This window comes from Aedes albopictus, chromosome 2 (assembly GCF_035046485.1).
Source record: "Aedes albopictus strain Foshan chromosome 2, AalbF5, whole genome shotgun sequence".
NCBI classification, from domain to species: domain Eukaryota; kingdom Metazoa; phylum Arthropoda; class Insecta; order Diptera; family Culicidae; genus Aedes; species Aedes albopictus.
The window spans coordinates 164,439,807-164,445,806 of NC_085137.1; positions in this window are offsets into that span (position 1 = coordinate 164,439,807).

Here is a 6,000-nt window from a genome sequence, read left to right on the forward strand (position 1 = left end):
CTGTATAGAGCACCAGGTGTACAATACAGCGCCCCACTTCCGACATTATGTTTAACGCAGGACAAAGGTAGCGGAAGTCAAAGAAAAAAATTCGCTAATTCGGTTTTGAACTGGAAACATAATATATTATATGAATAGATTCATTAAGAACAATTGGTAATCACTCGTAATAATTCGATTTCACAGCTTGTATGTGCAAATTGTATTAATACGTACATCATATAATTTACCCAGTTGTCGAAAACAACAGATTATTTTCCACAAATTAAACAAACTTTGAAAATTTAAGAGATTCAATAGTCATAATGACGTCATCTATTTATTAATATTGGTTATTACCTGAATGTGATAAACACACTTTGAGCCAAGCAGTTGATTTGACGTTTACGCACGATGAAAACGAAATGGGCAGAAACAAAATAAATCGAGTCCGTTTTTCTCGCCTAAAATTTATCACTTTTTGTGTGGTCGATTTGTTCTAAGATGCCCTTCTCTTCTCTGATTATATGCGAGACTGAAGAGATAATAGCTGAACTTCTTCCAAATTTTATAAAGAAACTATCTTCAATTTGAATTTCACTTGGCAAAACTTTATGGTGTACCAAATGTACTGCGGTGCACGGTCCGAAAACCCCTGCAGGCGAACTACTTTTTTTTTCAAACGGCTACTACTCAAAGACCACATAATCAAAAAATTTGAATTCAATATTTGTACCGACTTTTCAAACCCTCTAAACAGAATACCCTCTTCGAATGAGTGTCATCAGTTTCGTACAGTAGACGTTCGATAACTGCAACATGTTTACGTTTCAGTTAGCGAACAAAATTCGATAACTGCAACGTCAGATGGGCGTCAACAACCCATCAATTGACGTTAAATGAACGAAAAATTCATTCGATTGTTCATTTGGGCTAACTTGGCTCACGGTTTTGACGGATAGCGGTGCGATAACTGCAAATTTGTTGCACTTACCGGACTTGCAGTTAAAAAGCATTGCAGTTAAATCGTTTGCACTGACCGAACGTCTACTGTATCTTTTAATTTCGCCCTATTTAATATACTTTGCTTCACATAACCCATAGAGAAGTTACTTCAGTGATAGCTGGATCATTCCTATAAAGAACAATTCGATTCGAGGAGTCCCAACAAAAATATCCAGAGGTAATCCTAAAAAAATCTTGAATAAATTCCAAGAGGTATTCATTGGCGTATCTAGGATTTTTTCCTAGGGGGTGCCTAGGGGGTGCCAGTTTCAGTGGCTTCCAGGTTGCTTTTTTTAGGGGAAATACCGATTCACCCTCAATTTCTTAGTATATTGATATACTGCGTCGCGGGAAAATAGAATTTGTATTTTCAGTTTGAACTTAAGTACTTAACAATCATCGCGACAACCCCTGTTTTGTGGATTGAAAACAATGAGATCCATTAGAATACATTTTCAAAGCAATTATTAGAAATCTCGGATATTATAAAAAAAATCCACAAATTTGCGTGTAACTTGTATTCATCAAGACATCCTCTTTGTTTTATTGCATGATACCTAGGGGTTTTCAAGTTTTCAAGAACAATTTTAAGAAATATAAATATTTAAAATTGCAAAATCAAAAATACATGTTTGCATTTTTGGTTTGGCCACAAAATTAATGACTGAAAAGCGTTTTTTTTTTAATTAGTTGAATATTACCACGTGGACACGAAAATACTTTTACAGAAAAATTGTGAGTACGATTCTCAAAACTACAAAATTCCAATTCCTTCGAAAGCTTCTTCTGAAAGTCTGTCATAAATCGCTTCCATAATTTTATTGAAAATTCTTCAGACACTTTCTTCTAGATTTCTTCAGTTTTTATGCAAGGAATTCCTGCAGCAGATGATTCCGGAATACCTTCGGCAATTTCGATGTTACTTGCATTGAATATTATTTGGGAGTTTCATCAGCAATTCATTCGGAAATTTTGGCAACTTCGATTATTACTTATGGGAACTTCTTCGGTAATTCCTTTGGAAATTGATTCGGCAAATTTCTTAGTGATTTCCTTCGGAAATTTATCTAAAAAAAAGTCTTCGGTGGTTCTTTAAAAGTTATGTCACGGTGATTCTACGGCTATTACTTTCAGGGTTCTTTTAAATATTTCTTTGGAAATTCCTTATATGCTTTCGGAAAATTCTTTGAGAATTTCTTCGAATTTTTTTCTTGTTTTATTCATAGAATATATATCGGCAATTTATTTTGAGATTGGGTTTAACCAATTTCTTTATATTGTCTTAATATTTTCTTCAGGAATTCCTCTGATAATTCTTATATGAATTCTTTCGGCAACTACTTTAAAAGCTCTAAGGTAATTTTGATGGATTTTTTTCCGACAATTTCTTTGAGAATGTTTTCAGTAAGTTTTTCGTGAATTTCATAGGATTTTCTTTGACCAGTTGAGATTGTCTGATTTTCCGATTCAGCAACTTTCGACAGCAATGAATATAAATACAATTAAATCATAAAGAATTTTAAAAATAATCACGATAAAATTGCCAAATAAATTTGCAAAATAACTGAAAAAGAAATTGCTAAAATAATTTCAGAGGAATAGCCATTGATATTATAGAAAAAAAAATCCAAAGAAATTGCTGCGCAGAAATTTTCAAAAAAATAAAAACAACCATGTCGAAAGAATCCTTAAAGAAAAGTCCATACTATGGTCTAGTGAATACGTAGTTGTAGGTTCGAATCCCACCAGAACGCGATTTTTTTCGTCAATTCATCTCTCAATTTGTCAATTAGCAACATTTTGTGCTTTCTAATTACACTGACCCCACACGTATGAATCACCTAAGGGTTTTTGCATCATAAAAATAATAATACTGAAAAAAATAAACCAAATATTTCAATGTAGTCAAAAAGAAACAGTAGGAGTATGCCTATACTTCTAATTCGTGAACATTTTGCTCGTTGAAATTGATGAAAATTGTTAAAATTTTGACTTTCTAGAAGAATGCCGGAAACCACAGTTTATGAATCAGCAGAATACTTGCCCACACATATGAATCAGTTTAGACACTATTTATGAATCATCGAATTTTTGGCAAATCTCGTAAAACTCATGACACCATACGACTCAATGGCTGTAGAACCATCAACCCAGAACACATTATAGACATCTGCCAAAAATATGAATCAATTCCAGGCAGGTGTGTCTACTTTTAAAATGAATAAAACTTCAACATGGTATTCTCACATTCAATTGGCATGGGCCTGAATACTTTACATGCGCTAAAAGGTATCGCAAAACTGGTATCGAAGAGGTTTAAAGGCTATTTATAGTCAATTATTGAAGATATGGATCCAGAAATGTTATTCATCGTTGCTTGCTATTATCTTGAGGTGTTATGTAGCGTTACATAAGGTTCAAATGAATAAGACGGTGATTTCATCGAAAATCTCATTTAGACCCAAGTTTGGCCACCAACCAAGAATGCATTCACTCACCTGGCTCAAGCGTCTATAACTCAGTTCAAAAGCTTGTTACTATAATGTGATGTTCGACAAACTTGTGAGGTAGTGTTTTTTCCCACATTTATCACCAAGGACGCCATATTATAACTTTTATATTTACGGCGTGAAAGTGTTGGTACCACCTATTTACTGTTACTAAGCGATTGAATTTTTCTGATCATTTAGTATGAATAGGTAATACTAGCATTCTCACGCCGTGAATATGGGTGTTAGAACATGATGTCCTTGGTGATAATTATGTTGGAAAAACATTACCCTATACAAGTTCTCCGAACATCACATTGTAGTAACAACTGAACTGGGTTATACACAAACGAATTTAATGATTGCCAGGTGAGTTAAAGCATCCTTGCTACCAACATGTTTTCAAATTCTGTTTTGTATCTCATCACATATATTTTAATCAGCGTAGCCCCAAAATATACAAAATCATGTGCTTTGGACCAATAATCGTTCCTGATACGCTCTCCATCAAGTGTTCGGGAGCGATAACATCATACAAAAAGGCATCGAATCTGTCGAAAGTTATTCAGGTTCTATAAGATGCTGACCATTTTTTACAAAAATAGAAACCTGGTGAAATATATTTAAAACTTGCAAAATTTCAACCGATTTCCACCTGATTCATAAATTGTGCCATACCCGTGTTTTCTCCACAATTTATGAATCAGTTGTTTTGCTCAATTTTTATGTGAAGTCGCCATTCTACAGCATTTTTCCTTCATAAACATGCTGATTCAACATGTTACAGTAGGTTAATGCTCGATTTTTCCCCAAAAAACTGTACAGAAACGTCTAAATTGTCATTTTTTTTCTAATCGACAACAGACGTACGTCTTGCAAAAGCGACCAAAAAATGGCAACAATGACAGCATAAAAATCACGCTGACATCTTTGATTTCGGAAACAAAATCGGATTCCGCGCTGAAACAACTGTTTTGGTGTTCGATATACACATGGATTTGTCCAACAAAAATACTTTGTAGATGTTTTGTGACAAGTTACCTTTGATTTTGTTATTTTGAGCAAGCTGATTCATAAACTGTGGGTGATTCATCGGTGTGGGGGGTAATTACAACTTTTACATTCCTATAGGATTTCGCTAGAGATTTCTCAAGTAATGCTTCCTACGATTTTTCTGGAAATTCCAACTATTCCCGAAACTCGATTAGGGATTCTTCTAGAGATTTCTACTGGAATTCCTTGAAGAAGCCCAAGAGGAGTTTCAAGAGTAAAACCGTGCAGTGTAGAATTAGCATAAGTTAAAATACACAATAATAAAAATTAAAAAAAGTAATACCTGATTAATTTCTATAGTAATCCACAAATAAAAATTTTAGAGGAATTCCTGGATGAGTCTCTAGAAAAATCCCTGGAAGGATCAAAGGCATTTCTGGAAGTATCCTAGGAAAACTGCCTCGAGGAATCCTAGCAAGAAGGCCAGGAGAAATCCCTAGAGGGATTCCTGCAGGTATCACAGTGAGAATTTCTTGACGAGACCTAGGAGGCATTCTTGAAACATTAGAAGCAGCGATTCCTGCTTTTGGAATCCCAGGAGGAGTTCCCAAGAGGATTTTCTGGAAGAAATATTTAAAGAAATCCCAGGAAAAAAATCTCTAGGATTTCCAGGAGGAAAGACTAAAGGTACTCCTGAAGAAAGATTGCCTTGAATAATCCCAGCAAGTTTTTGAGGGAATCCCTGGAGAAATTCTTAGAATAATTCCAAGAAGAATTCCGGGAGATGTTACAGTAAGAAATTCTGGAGGAGTCCTAAGAGGAAGGCCAAAAGGAGTTCCTGGAGGAATCCCATGAGAAATTTATGAGAGAATCCTTGAATTAAATATCTTCGATGAAGATTCCTGGAGGATCACCGGAGAGGTTCTGAAGAAATCACAGGAAAAATCTCAGGAGGTATTGTTAAGAGGATTCTGGGGTGTATCATTGTAGAAATCTCAGCAGAAATCCTAGGAGGAATTGCTGGAGGAAACTATACAGGAATTTATAGAGAAACCCCATCGGGCATATCTGGTGGAATCCAAAGAAAAATCCTTGGAATGCCAAGAGAAGTCTCTGCAAGAACCGGTAGAGGTATTCTTGAGGAATCTTTAGAGAAGGCCCTGAAGGAATTTCTGAAGAAATGTCAGGAAGATTTCCCGGAAGAATTCCAGCTATTCCTGCTAGGATAAATTCGTAAAGGAACCAAGAGAAGAATTTCTGAAAGAAATGCTGAAAGCACCGCAGGAGGAGTTGTTTGAGAAATTCTTGGAGGAAGGTCAAAGGAATTTCTGAAGGAGTTCCTGAATAAGTCTTTGGAGAAATCTCTGGTGGGAAAACCAAAGAAATTTCTGCAAGAGTTCCAGGAAGATAACCTGGAGCCAAGAGAAAGCTCTAGAAGAATCCGTAGCATAATTTCTGAACTACCACAGTTCGAATATATTAACCCTCTAATACCCAAATTTTTGATTTTGATCTAAATATCATTTTTCGTCAT